Source organism: Dama dama, chromosome 1 (assembly GCF_033118175.1).
Source record: "Dama dama isolate Ldn47 chromosome 1, ASM3311817v1, whole genome shotgun sequence".
Taxonomy (NCBI): Eukaryota; Metazoa; Chordata; class Mammalia; order Artiodactyla; family Cervidae; genus Dama; species Dama dama.
The window spans coordinates 54,195,083-54,210,163 of NC_083681.1; the positions used below are offsets into that span (position 1 = coordinate 54,195,083).

Genomic DNA, 15,081 nt, shown 5'->3' on the forward strand with positions numbered 1-15,081 from the left:
TCTTCCAATCTGCCTTGAGGGAGGACCCTGGAAAATGCCTCCCAGATGTACCTTCAAGAAAGAGGGGTGGTCCCAGTTGCAGAGCTGCCTGCACAGGGTCAGCTGATCCTGAGACAAATCCAGGTGGGATGTCAGCCTCGGTCACTTTAGCCCAAATCAGGACCATTCTGATGGACCACTTCGGTTCACCTTTGCTCTCTGCACAATTCCACTGTCTTCCTTCCTCATAAATTTTCCAATAGGAGGAAATGCAATGAATGTTCACCATTTATATGAACATTTGCATGTTCACCATTTGTGATGAGGAAATAGAAATCAATACCTTGACCTGATATCATTCTACACACCAGCAAATAAGATGTCTCACTACACAGAGAGCCAGAGAAGAGATGTATCTGTGGACACTGCATATATTCCATGCAGAGTCTACATGGGTACTACAGTTTTGTGCAAAAGCCTGACACTACTGCTCTTTAGCTTCTGCAATCACATACCCAGCAGTCCCTCTGGCTTATGAGTCTGTGGGAGGAATATGGGCACAGGGACAAGGACCAGAGAGAATGTTGTCATCGGAGTCCATCAAAGTGGCTGGCTGTGGTGGTGGAAAGCAGCTTTCCATTGCAAGAGACATTTAAATCACAAAAGAGTAGAGCATGAACTTGTGATGAAATGATATTCAACTGAGTTGTAAATATTTTCAAGAATACTCACCTCCATTAGGAAAGCACTGTAACCTCAGTGAAATTTCCAAGACACCTAGGCGATCAACCATGAAAGGCAGAGTCCTAAGCACTGGACTACCGAGATATTCCCTGTGTGACCACTTTGGAAAGCTCTGTGGCTATGTGGAGACTGTAGCATGGGCAGGTGAGGGGAAGTCAAGTTCAGTTTTAGACAGGCTGTGATGGAGGTGCCAAGCAGGCTGTGAGGGAGGTAGTCAAGTACCCACCTACATAGTCAAGTCTGGAGCAAAGAGGGAGGTCAGGGCTAGAGATACAGTTTGGAAGTGTTCTTCCTGTAGACAGACTCCAAGGCCATGAGCCTGGAATCGGTCTCTATGGGAGAGAGTGTAGAGTGAAGAGTGTTCCAAGGACTGAGGGGACAGAGGGGTCCTGAAACACTTATTCTGATGAAGGGTAAGAACCACCATGGAGATCCAAGGGCAGCCAGAGGGGCAGGAGGGAAACCAGGACAGTGTGGTGTCCACAGACCAAGTGACTTCAAGAAGAGGGAGGGAACAGCTGTGACTGAGGCTGCTGAAAGTTCAAGACCAGAGCTGAGAAATGACCACTAGATTTAGCAGTTTGGAAACCACTGGTGAAGTTGTCAAGGGCAGTTCCATGGAACAGTGGCATCTGAAGTCTAGAGGAGGACAGAAGGCAGGGGAGGGTGTGGAAATCAGACAGCTCTTCCATGAGTTGTGCTGTCCAGGCAAACTGAGGAAAAGGGCAGGAGATGGAGGAGATGGTGGGGCCTGAGATATTCATATGGCAGCTGGTACTTCTTATTTGTAAAGGGGAGCCATGAACCTGGTAGGTGAAAGGAGACTATCACTTAACCAAGTAGGTGAGTAGCTGGGGAGAGGGCAAGATTGCCCTATACTTGCTGCTTCACTTGCCAAGTAATGGGCAAAACTTGAGCAAAGGTGATCTGGTAGATAATGTATTGCCTGAAGAGTCCATTGCACTTCTCTATCTCTGTAATAAGTTAATCCAGGTCAGGTGAGTTAAAAGATTTCACCTAGAATACTGGCCTCTGCCAGGGTAGGTGCAATGAGATTCTAGGGCTGGCTGAACATGCCACAAAAACACTCCAGCCCCCACAAATGCTTAGCAATCTCGGGCAGCAACAAAAACCAGCAGGTGTCAGACCACACTGGAGCTCAGAGAAGCCTCCAAGGAAGCAAAGGAATCAACATGGTGGAGTTTGCACCTTTTTTTGTGCCACTGGAACGCAGGCTGCAGACCTTCACAGTCATGCAATTGATCTCTTACTTGGCCCTGCATAAGGAAAGCTGAGATGGATTTGGGAGGCCATGGGCACCTGCCACTTCAGGTGCACATGGTGCATTGATGGGGAAAGATACAGGTCCTAAGGTGGATGCTCAGCTCAGTGCCTGGGGATCACCTGGGGTGAGGGACATCTTGCTCACATGGTCTTGGGGGAACTTTGCCAATAGAAGTGCGTGTCTGACTGTCATGCTCACCTCAGCCCAGCCTGGTCCCTGGGAGTGTCCAGAGGAGGACAGAGAGGCAAGTAACCTTGGGTCTGGAGCTAGAAGGAGGGCAGCTGAGAAAAGGCATCTGGACCCTCTGATACCAGGAACAGTAGGTTGTACCTTGTCCCTTATCTCAAGGGCAAAGGGGATCCCCAGGAGGGCTTTAGGTACAGGAGTGACAAGGTCCAATCTGTGGGTACAAGCTGTAATTTAGAGATCTTCTGTGTTGGGGTGTTGGAGGAGACAGATGATGGGGAGCAATTGTTAGCAAGTCAGATTTGGGTCTGCTTGTGGGAACACAGTAAAGCCCCTAACTGACAGTGGCTTGTGGTGAAACAAACTGCAGGCTTTATTGCAGGGGCCAAGGAAGGAGTCCAGGGAACTAAGGCTCAAAATGCCTGAAACTCCTTTGGTTACCAGGGAACGGTGTCTAGAGACTGGGTAAGGTAGAGATACTGGATGCATGGTCAGCTCCTAGAGAATTGTCTGATTACTTGGTGGTGAGGTAACTTGGAGCCACCGTCATCAACCTTTGGTTTCCCCTTATCTGAGGTCTATGGGCTGGTGAGCAGCTTCGTCCACCTGCTGGGGGTTCAGTATCTGCAAAACCTCTCAAAGATGAGTGTCAATATTATCTTTGGCTCTCAGGAAGAAACTAAAAGTCTTTGAATTTGTGGAAATGTTAAACTCTTGCTTCTTTTTCTTGCTTGACTGTTTTCCTTTCTTTCTGTGTTTATAATTTCTCTTTATAATTTTATTTTTGAAATTTGGTGAAGGCTTAGGAAGCTGAAGATTTTCTACAAATAAGAGGCAGGCAGAGGACATGAGGGATCTTTCCCAGGAGGGCCGCATAGGTCCTGCTTGATTACAAGGTCACAAACTACAAAGGGGGTCAACTTGTAGACTCATGGGCCAAAATCAGCCCCCTGATTGTTTCTGTATTTGTACAGACCGTGAGTGAAGAATGGTTTTTACATTTTAAATGCTTGCATTTTAAATAATGTGTGCCTATGCAATATACTCCTCTTGAGCCCAAATGTCTGAAAGATTTACAATTCAAAAAGGATTACTTACTTCTGGTCAAGTGAGACTGGCAGTGGTTGGAGAGGAGGGGCTCTTCTCCAATGATAGTAGGAGATGAGTCTACAGGGCAGAATGCACAGGCTGTCATGAAAGTAAGGGTTTCCAGGGGGTCAGTGAACACTGCAAAGGTAGTGGACAGCTGGTTCATGCTGGACACAGAGCAGGTGATTAGGGAGGGATGAAGAAGTGGCCAGGAAGGTCCCTGAAGAGTGGCCTCTCACTGAAGACTCAGGTCCCAGAAAAAACACTTTCCAGTGGGTTACTTGTTTAATCTGTTTCTTTCCTCTTCTCTATAATTCACAAACTCACGCAGAAGGTAAGCTTCTTTCAAATAGTTGGTCTTGTTCTCATCTGCATCTCCATCTCCTAGAAGAGTTGATGTTGATAAATGTTTGTTGAATGAATAAATGTTGGAGGCATAATATGGACATGATATAGAGTTGAAGCCACCACTCATCCTACTAGTTTTCTATGTGAGTTTATCCAATCTGGATATCTTCTCTGGTAGTAAAGTGAAATATTACATTTTTTCCTTCTTGGTGTTATGAGGGGCAAGAAGGGGTTTCCTTTCTTCAGGAACTGAGAAATACACCCAAGTTAAGATTTAGCCTGCTGACAGTAGCTAAAGTGTGAGCCCAGACTGAGGAAGATGTTTAAATGTGACTTGTTCTATTTAAACTAGTCTGTCATAGCCAGCGCTTTTTCGCATGGTCTGTCGAAGCCGGCGTGGCATAACTACGAACAAAGCTAGTGGATGTGATAAAATTCCAGTTGAGCTATTTCAAATCCTGAAAGATGATGCTGTGAAAGTGCTGCACTCAATATGCCAGCAAATTTGGATAACTCAGCAGTGGGCACAGGACTGAAAAAGTCAGTTTTCATTCCAATCCCTAAGAAAGGCAATCCCAAAGAATGCTCAAACTACGACACAATTGCACTCATCTCACACGCTAGTAAAGTAATGCTCAAAATTCTCCAAGCCAGGCTTCAGCAATATGTGAACCGTGAACTTCCAGATGTCCAAGCTGGTTTTAGAAAAAGCAGAGGAACCAGAGATCAAATTGCCAACATCCTCTGGATCATTGAAAAAGCAAGAGAGTTCCAGAAAAACATCTATTTCTGCTTTATTGACTACACGAAAGCCTTCGACTGTGTGGATCACAATAAACTGTGGAAAATTCTGAAAGAGATGGGAATACCAGACCACATGTTCTGCCTCTCGAGAAACCTGTATCAGGTCTGGAAGCAACAGTTAGAACTGGACATGGAACAACAGACTGGTTCCAAATAGGAAAAGGAGTACATCGAGGTTGTATGTTGTCACCCTGCTTATTTAACTTATATGCAGAGTACATCATGAGAAACGCTGGGCTAAGAAGCACAAGCTGGAATCAAGATTGCCGGGAGAAATATCAATAACCTCAGATATGCAGATGACACCACCCTTATGGCAAAAAGTGAAGAGGAACTAAAGAGCCTGTTGATGAAAGTGAAAGAGGAGAATGAAAAAGTTGGCTTAAAGCTCAACATTCAGAAAACTAAGATCATGGCATCTGGTCCCATCACTTCATGGGAAATAGATGGGGAAAGAGTGGAAACAGTGTCAGACTTTATTTTTTTGGGCTCCAAAATCACTGCACATGGTGATTACAGCCATGAAATTAAAAGACGCTTACTCCTTGGAAGGAAAGTTATGACCAACCTAGATAGCATATTCAAAAGCAGAGACATTACTTTGCCAACAAAGGTCTGTCTAATCAAGGCTATGGTTTTCCAGTGGTCATGTATGGATGTGAGAGTTGGACTGTGAAGAAAGCTGAGCACCGAAAAATTGGTGCTTTTGAACTGTGGTGTTGGAAAAGACTCTTGAGAGTCCCTTGGACTGCAAGGAGATCCAACCAGTCTATCCTAAAGGAGATCAGTCCTGGGTGTTCATTGGAAGGACTGATGCTGAAGCTGAAACTCCAGTACTTTGGCCACCTCATTTGAAGAGTTGATTCATTGGAAAAGACCCTGATGCTGGGAGGGATTGGTGGCCAGAAGAGAAGGGGACAAGAGCGGATGAGATGGCTGGATGGCATCACTGACTCGATGGGCATGAGTTTGAGTAAACTCCGGGAGTTGGTGATGGACAGGGAGGCCTGGCATGCTGCGATTCATGGGGTCGCAGAGTCGGACACGACTGAGCGACTGAACTGAACTGAACTGAGTTCTATTTGATCAAGTGGAAATGCCAGTATTTTTAATTTTTTTATTTCTGACTAAAAAACAAATACATGCTATTTTAACACATCCAAACAAAATGTGTGTTCTGAAACTGAAAGACTTCCACCAAATCCTACCCTACAAGTAACTGCTACTAACACCTTGGTTTTATTCTCTCGACCTGGATGGTAGTTTCTGTTTGGTGAGTACAGAGGTTCAGTTTAGGAAGATGAAAAGAGTTCTGAGATACAGGCTGGTATAGTTACACCACAGTGTGAATTAATTTAATGCTGCCAAAATGTCTTTCAAAAATCATTTCGAGTATATGCCCAGTAGTGGGATTGCTGGGTCCTATGGTTGCTCTAGTTTAGTTTTACAAGGAATCTCCACACTGTTCTCCATAAGGCCTCTCTCATGAGCCCATAATTTGAAAAGATACAAGCACCCCAATGTTCATAACAGCACATTTTCAATAGCTACGACATGGAAGCCACCTAAATATCCATTAGAGTAATGGATATAGAAGATGTGGTATTATGATAATGGAATATTACTCAGTTATAAAAAAGGAACAAATTAATGCCATTTTTAGTAACATGTATGGACCATGATATTGTCAAACTGAGTGAAGATAGTCAAAGAAAGACAAATATCACATGATGTCGCGTATATGCACAATCGAAAAAAGGTGGTACTAATGTACTTATTTACAAAACAGAAGTAGAAAACAAAAACTTACAGTTACCAGGGGCTAAGGGAGAAGGATAAATTGGGAGATTTGGATGGGCAAATAACACTATTGTATATACTTTGGCCACCTGATGCGAAGAGCTGACTCATTGGAAAAGACCCTGATGTTGGGAAAGATTGAGGGCAGGAGGAGAAGGGGACGACAGAGGATGGGGTGGTTGGGTGGTATCATCGACTCAATGGACATGGATTTGGGTGGACTCTGGGAGTTGGTGATGGACAGGGAGGCCTGGCATGCTGTGGTTTATGGGGTCGCAAAGAATCGGACATGACTGAGCCACTGAACTGAACTGAATTGATATACAATAGCTGACAATAAGAACCTGCTGTATAGCACAGGGATCTCTACTAAGTGCTCTCTAAAGATCTATATAGGAAAAGAATTAAGAAACAAATCAGAGTGGATATACGTATTTGTATAACAGATTTACCTCTCTATGCACCTGAAACTAACACAACATTGTAAATGAACTATACTCGAAGGAAACTTTAAAACAATACTAAAATACCCAAGAGTCATTTTGATGACAAGTATTTTGTTAAAGATATATTACCACCATAAAAATTGAAATGACAAAGCAAAGTGCCCCAAACACAACCCTGAATTCAACACCACGCAGGCAGGAATTCGTCTGTTATTCACAGCTGTACCAAGCCCCTGGCATGTTGTAGGTGCTCTGTAGAAACTGGGCCTCTGTGAGCCCTAACCTACTTTGGCTTATGCATTTTACAACTATTCAGACTGGGCTTCCCCAGTCACTCAGCTATAAGAATCTACCTGCAATTCAGGAGCCATAAGAGATGTGGGTTTGATCCCTGGGTTGGGAACATACCCTAGAGGAGGGCATGGCAACTCATTCCAGTATTCTTGTCTGGAGAATCCCATGGACAGAGGAGCCTGGCTGACTATAGCCCACACGGCTGCAGAGTCAGACACAACTGAAGCAACTTAACACCCACACATGCACTATTCAGACTGGGTCAAAGGCCCCTTCTCCAGGAGTCGGCTATAAATGACAGGCCCGGTTTACCCTACTTTCAAATAGACTACAGGTGGAGGATGAACTTCTTTAAGAGTATAAGCACAGGGTGTTGAGTGGAGGGAATAGAATGGAGAGGATACAATATTCTCTAATGGTGAGCTCCATTGGCATCAGATTAAAGACAGACCCTCAGACCACCTGACCCAGAGTCAAAGCAGGGATTAGTCTGTGAAAGGGACTCAGAATCAAGTCTGGGAGGAATTGCTCACTGGGGCTGTCTCTAGCCCTGCTGCAGTCCTGATGAACAGGCCAGGCATGAGGTGTCCTCTTCCTCCCTCCTTCCTTCAGCAGGACAGGGCCTGGCAGCAACGGAAAGAGCTCAGCAAAAGCTAGAGCTCAGGGAGTTGTAACAACTGAGCCACTTAGTGTAGCCGGAACATGAGGTGCATGTGGTGAGTGAGCCTGGAACAAGAGAGGTTTTGGGCCACCAGTGGGGAGCTTGAGCTCAGGCTGAGCTGCTTGAGTTGAGTCTCAAAGTTATAGGAAGTCATGGGGGAACTTTAACTAAAGGGGGAGTGTGGTGGGATTTATCTATGGAAGGATGGGCTGGAGGTAGACAGGAAATGGTCTGGGTAGAAAGAATAGCTTTTCTCTGGGGTTCTAAAGAATGGATACCAGAAAGAGTTCATCCTGTCACAACTCCATCAGGCATTTATTGAGCACCTGGTGAATACAGACAGAGAGGGAGGTGGAGGGGGAAGACATAAGTGAGTAAGCAATCTGGTGCAGTGGGAAAATGCGAGTTTGAAATTAGGCCAACTTGTTTCAAATCCAGGCTGGTGGTGTTGCCTGCATTCGCTCCTCCATGAAGCCTTGGGAAGCTGATCTCTTCCTTCTGGGGTGAGGGCTGGACTGGACAGTGCTGCTAGTGCTGAGTAGATGAGGATAGCTCATTCCTTCATATCTCTTACCACTGAAGGTTTCTGCTTCCCTTCCCAGACATTATCTGCTATGTAGTTTTCATTGGCCTCCTGTTCATAAGATTCTGGATGATCAGTATCCTGTATGTGATCTGGTGGTACCTGGATCGAGACATGCCATGGCAGCAGGGCAGGCAGAGTGCTTTCATAAAATGCTGGGTCATATGGTAGTGCACGAAGGACTATTTCCCCATCTCAGTGAGTGTGGGGCTGGCTAGGGAGTGGTCAGGACCATAGTCCCCATGAGTCTATGGAGAAGTGTGACCCTGTGTGCAGTGTGCAGAATATTGGGCTGGGAGACAGGAGGCAGGTTTCTACCACTCTGTGGTCAGTGGAAGAGTCAACTTCTGTCTGGCTACAGTTCTCCAACTTCAGTGAGGTTGGAGAGTGAGGCCACTATGGGGGCTTGATGAAAAAAAAAAAACAAAACAGGATTTGAGGAACCCCATAGGCCATGAAATGCAGAACAATTATGTATCTTATAGGTGCAAATCTGTAAGGAATTTATAGATTTTACAGTGGGGTGAAGGAATCTGTAATGAAAACAAGATTTTCTGAGAGCATCTAGCTGACACTTTATCAGATGATGATAGTGATACCCTAAGAGGAAAGAAAGTGTGATCAAGGACATAAAGCAAGGTCTTTTATTGATTTTAAAGTGTGTGCATTAGCTCTGAGGTTAGAATCAGAACAGAGAGCTCTCAGAATGTATCCTGCCCCAAGGTGCTGCGGCTCACAGATTCTGGACTCTTGTCACCTCCCAGGAGAACTTCAAGACATCCACAAACCTTTACAGATCAGGCCCTGCAGGGATCTTAGGATGGCAGTGAATAGGGGGCCAGGGAGTCTCTGCTGTCTACTGAAAATAAGTACACAACCTAAAAGCTATCAGGGGTTTTGTTCTGACACATTGCTGAGTACTGTAGGCAGGAGATAGCCTCTCAGGAATCTCTGAGGAGGTGTTCTAGAAGGTAAAATGGGATGAGTCAGGACTTATGGGATTTTGAGGAGGGAATGAAAAACAAAAACATGTAGTTAAACTTCATAAGATTACTGCCAGTCAAAAAGCAGACATCTCCAATTAATGATTTTCATGTTTTTCTACACATGGGGAGATAAAAAGCTGGGCTCATTGCAATTCTTCCTTTGATGTGCATCCTTGCTGTCTGTGACCAATAACCTGTTTTCCTCCATCTTGGGTTCCTTTGAAGGCCCATTGTCTGCAGGAGCTATAGTGGCTGCTGGCTTGAAGGCAGGCAAGCAACATTCCTTGTTTGAACAACTCTGCAGGGTCTACTCCACATCACAAGCATTTGCACTGTGACTCTATGAGCTACTACCTAGTGATAGAGTTTCTAGCAAAAGTAGGAGTCTACTTCTGAGCACTGAAGTTTTCTAAATGCACCCTATGGACTTCCTAAAAGCTAATGGTGGAAAATCAGGATATTCCCAAGGACAACTGCTTCCCCCTCATGCTGAAGATCTGTCCAGGAGCTGGGTCTCTGTGTAAGATATCATTATACAGGAACAACAGTGTCTACACAGACCAAGGACTGAGCAGGGGAAGAAGTGCTGTGGACAGGCTGTGACCTCATATCAGGAAGTCCTACAGACTTGGCACAACAGCTCCCTGGCCCCTCTCCACCCACACCTGTGGGCATCACTAGAGACTTCATGCCCCTCCTCCCAGCCCCTACCTTCAGCACCCTGGGGTCTCTTACACTGAGTCACAGTGACTCAGGGGTCCAGCCCTCCACCCGGGACAGAACTCCAGCTGCCACAGTCCTTGGAGAGATGCTCACTCCCTCCTGCACTGGCTCCTTCATTCTGGGTGGGCTCTGCCTGGGACAGGGTCTCCCTTCATGTAGGACAGGGGCTTGGCCCCTGTCACCCTCCCAGGAGTCCCACCTCTGCCTTGGGCAGGGGGCCTGCCTTCCCTGGTGGGCTGTATCAGCTTCATCCATTCATGGGTCTGTTCTCTCCCTCTTCCTCTGTCTCCCAGAGCATCTCCTCTGCTCCAGGCCTGCCCTGGGGACAAGGATCCTCAGATAGGCTTTATCTAATCTCAGGACACTCACATGGGGGTTTATAGCACTTGGGCTCAGGGGACACAGAAGAGGTCCACACAGAAAATCAGCAGGTGGACCAACAGTGAAACAAGGTGCAGCCCTGAATACCAGGTTGCTGTTTCTTCAGCTGGTCTAGACTGCCGACCTGGACCCTTCCTGGAGCTACCTCGCTGGCTTCCACTCTCATGGGGTCCTCGTCACTGGAACTTTTGCCACCCTGTACACGGAGGTCGCGGGCTTCTCCTCAGCTTTCCCAGGCATCCGCTCACATCTGATGCTGCACTGGTGTTTCTGGGCCCCTGTCTATAGGGATTACATCATGTCAGGGGGTGAGTCCTGCCACTCTTTCTATCCCAGGATGATGAGGGTTGAAGTCATGAGGAAGGGTTTTAATGAAGGTGGCCAATTGTTCTGTACTTCTTTCAAGTGAATGTGTAGTAGACAAGGAGATGAGACCCAAAGAAGCATTTCCCATAGCTCTGTGCTTAGTGATGAGCTCGGTGGGAGAATTGGGAAAAGGGAGTTCCCTGCCAACAGGGAACTCCCCGCTGGAGAGTGGGGTAGAGCCCAGGCAACATACTCCTGAACCATGCTTGCCCTTCACACTGTACGTGACCACCTTCCTCTCTCCCCACGGCTGGTCTCATTGGATAAGGAGAGTGCTGCTCACATCCTGAGCAGGAAAGGAGGCGGCAACCTGCTGTCCATCATTGTTGGGGGCGTCCAGGAGTCACTGAATGCCAGGCCTGGAGCCTACAAGCTGGTGCTGAGGAACCACAAGGGCTTCATCAGGCTCGCCCTGATGCACGGGTATTCAGGAGAGGGCTCTGGGTTCAACTGGAGATTGGCAAGGATTGTAGTTTGGAGGGAAGACTGCAGAGACAAATGCAGATCCTATTTTGGCAGGGAGAATCTCAATCCATTGACAATGAAGATTGTATATTAGTGATAGATGCACTGTCTCAGGCCCAAATACCCAGAGAAAATTCTAGAAGGAAGATTTTGTGAGTAAAGGGATTAAGTCTCAAAGGGCATATTGCTGAAAGGTTGCATTACCTCTGAGACCCAAAGAATCTGGGTGAATGGAGTTTGGGGCATAGTAAAGAGCTATTCTCCTGTCTTTAAATATCTGGGGAAAATACAAGCAAGCCAGGGCAGAAGAGATTTTCCTAGAAACTCTGCAGATGTTTCATACCTGGGAGGACTTTCAGCAGTATTGTGGTCTCACTCTCATGATCCTGTAAACTGAAAGGGTTAATTTTGAATTTATGCTGAATCTACTTCTTTAACTTGCTGCTTCTTGTTATTGTAGTAATATACATAATGATCTCCCTAAGGGAGATAACCAGAGCTGGAGTCTTTGGGCCTAGAAAAGAAAACAACAGTCTTAAAGGCCCTTGCTGAATCATCTAACTTCAGAGAAAACAAAACCGAACTTTAGGTCCTGCCCTGATGCTCCAGGCAGGGTGTCTCTATCTGGGACTTATCACCCTGTGTCCAGACACCTTCCACCCCATACATCTGCCAGAGACTTATCACCCCCTGCCGAACTACAAATGATATCTCAACTAAGGAATACCCAAAACATCCGGCCTGACTTTCCCTTATCGCTTCCACAAACCTTGCTTTAACATGAAGCCTCCCTGATCCCTCTTGTGCTCAGCCTGGTCATAAGGCCACCTGTCGCGCCTCCTTGCTTGAATAAAAGTAACCTACTTCCATTGAGGTCGTCTCTCCTCTTCTGCCTCAGCTGAAACTATACCTTATATTCTTAGTGCCGAAACCCAGGAGAGGGTGAAGCACTCATCTCACTCTCTCTCTCTCTCTCACTCTCCCTCCCTCTCAATGTTAGAAGAAAAGTTAGGATCATTTTCTGAAAATCCTACCAGATACAGAAAAGAATTCCTGAGACTCTCCCAAGCCTATAACCTCACATGGGGTGATGTCTATTATATCCTAAATGCCACTCTTACCCCAGATGAAAAAAACCATATCTGGCAAGTGGCAAAAGCCCATGCCGATCACTTACCTAAACAAGACAAGGATAGCCCAATTACTGATGAGGTGGTACCTCAGTTAGATCCCCACTGGACTTACCAGCCTGGTATAAGGAGACTCAATCACATGATTACCTGCATTCTAGAAGGAATGCAGAAAAATATTCATATCCATGTTAATTATGGTAAAGTCAGAGAAATCACCCAAGGGGCAGACGAAAATCCAGCCTCACAGAGGTAGTCCTGAAGTATACCAACCTATATATCTCCACCCCTGCTGGGTTACTCTACCTTCATGTTCAATTCATCAGCCAGTCCGCCCCTGACATTAGACACAAGCTTCCACAACTAGAGAAGGGCCTTGAGACCACCCCAAAGAGACCTTCGAGAAGTAGCCTTCAAGGTGTTCAATAATAGAGAGGAGGAGGCTAAGAGAGAAAAAGACCATGAAAGAAAAACTAAATATGCCTTTCTGGTGGCAGCAATTAAAGGAAGAGAGCAGCCTGGCCCAAGTCATACCAGACGGGGACTTAAGAAACCCTCCCCCCCACCCTGGACCCTGCTTCCGATGCAACCAGTTGGGACACTGGGCAAAGGCATGCCCGAACCTGTGGCCCCCACAAAATCATGCCCAACCTGTGGTCAGTGGGGACACTGGAAGATGGACTGTCCCCAGGGATGCCCTGGGACCCCTGGGGAGGTCCCCACCTCCCAGACCTGGAGAGTGGAATGTCCACAGGGATGCCTTGGCACCCCTGGAGAGATCCCCACTTCTCCCCAAAACCCCAGCCCAACCCTACGAAAGTTGTTCCAATGACAGGGCCCAGGTTCCAGCCCCCTGGCCTATTTCCTAGACATGACCTCGGAACTTAGGGTAGATGGGGTAGAGGCCAGAAAAAGACCTCCTTCACAGTAGACACTGGAGCTGCTTTCTCTCTCTTAACTTCCTACTCTGGCCCAACTCAAGACTCAGAACTCACAATCAAGTGTCTCTGAAGTTCCCTTAAGACCAAAAATCAGCCCTCCATTACTCTGTCAATTTGGAAAATCGACCCTCATATGCTCATTCCTCATAATGTCTCCCTGATCCTTTTTGTGCTCAGTCTGGTCGTTAGGCTGATTGTTGCCCCTCCTTGCCTGAAAAAAGGTAACCCACTTCCATTGAGGTTGAAGGAGTCTGTGGGCCTAGAAAAGAAAACAACAGTCTCAAAGGCCCTTGCTGAATCATCTAACTTCGGAGAAAACAAAACAGAACTTTAGGTCCCGCCCTGATGCTCCAGGTCAGTTGTATCTATCTGGACCTTATCACCCCCTGTCCAGAAACCTTCTGCCCCCTACACCTGCCCAGAAGACTTATCACCCCCTGCCCAACTACAAATGCTATCTCAACTAAAGAATACCCAAAACATCCCACCTGATTAACATTTCCCTTATCACTTCCACAAACTTCCCTATAAATATGCGGCCTCCCTGATCCCTCTCCATGCTCAGCCTGGTCCTTAGGCCGACTGTCGTCCCTCCTTGCCTGAATTAAGGTAACCTACTTCTGTTGAGGTCGTCTTTCCTTTTCTGCCTCGAACTATACCTTACATTCTTGGTGCCGAAACCCCGGAGGGGGCGAGGCACTCGTCTCACTCTCTCTCACTCTCTCACTCTCCCTCCCTCTCATTGTTTTCCCTTTTCCCGGAGTCTGGGAGCATAAACACCCACGGAGCTCACTTTTCTGCCAGGGCTCATAAGTTCCCCTCGGGGATGCCTAGTGCCTTCATGATCGGTGCAAGCCTTGTGCTAAGGCTTTATTGGTGCTTTGCATAACCCCAGGCCTTGGCTCTACCCACTTTACCTCTCTCTCTCTCTCTCTCTCTCTCTCTCTCTCTGACGACCTCCGGAATAGGGAACTCTTGCCATTCAACTACTCTACATGCAACACACCTCTCAAGCAGGCCCCTAGATTAAGGTAAGATCCAGACTGTCTTCTAGAGGCGCCCTAGAACTCAGTCCTCTCTGGGTCCCAGGGACCCCCAGCCTAGGACCACTCTGTAGGTGACAGTGGGGGATGCTCCACCTAACACAGAGCTCTCTTCTCATAACTCCTATTGCGACTATGAATAGGAGCCTCTGCTTGCCTCCAACAGGCTTCAATAGGAGCCTCTGCTTGCCTTTCAGCTATGGGGTCTGGCCAATCTGTCCCAAAATATTCCCCTCTTACCTGTGTTCTCAAAAATCTCAAATCGCTCTTACTCACTGAACTCAAAGCTAACCACTTAAAACAACTCTGTATACAGATCTGGCCTCAATACCAATTTGACAATCAAGACCGCTGGCCTGAAGTCGGCACATTTGACTTTAACATTCTTCAAAATCTCACCGACTTCCTTAAACGGAATGGCAAGTGGTCAGAGGTCGCATATGCTCAAGCCTTTTGGGCCCTTCGGAGCAAGCTCTCCTGTGCAAGGCCTGCTCCACCCACGAGGTCTTTTTATGCACCTTGCCTCCCAAGCAAAAGGGCTCTTCTTCAACTAACTGCAGACCGCAACCTTCCTGCATCCCTGGAGTTCGACCCCACAGATGAGCCCCCTCCCTACCCGCCACCCCAGCAACCCTCTCCTTCCCCTTCATCCAACTCACCTACTGACCCTGAAACCTCTCCTGATTCCCCCTCGACCCTGATATCCCATCTACCTGACTCCCCCTCTCTCCTTCCCCCCCCCACTGCCACATGGTCACATAACCAACACATGTTTCCCCTGAGACAGGTGGCAGAACCAGAGGGCCCACCCGAGTCCATGTGCCATT

At 47.0% G+C, this 15,081-nt stretch overlaps 1 pseudogene; it reads left to right on the forward strand.

Moving 5' to 3' along the window:
- The first annotated feature begins 1,916 nt into the window (after positions 1 to 1,916).
- On the forward strand, positions 1,917 to 13,400 carry LOC133060542 (2-acylglycerol O-acyltransferase 2-like; annotated as a pseudogene).
- Positions 13,401 to 15,081: the final 1,681 nt, after the last annotated feature.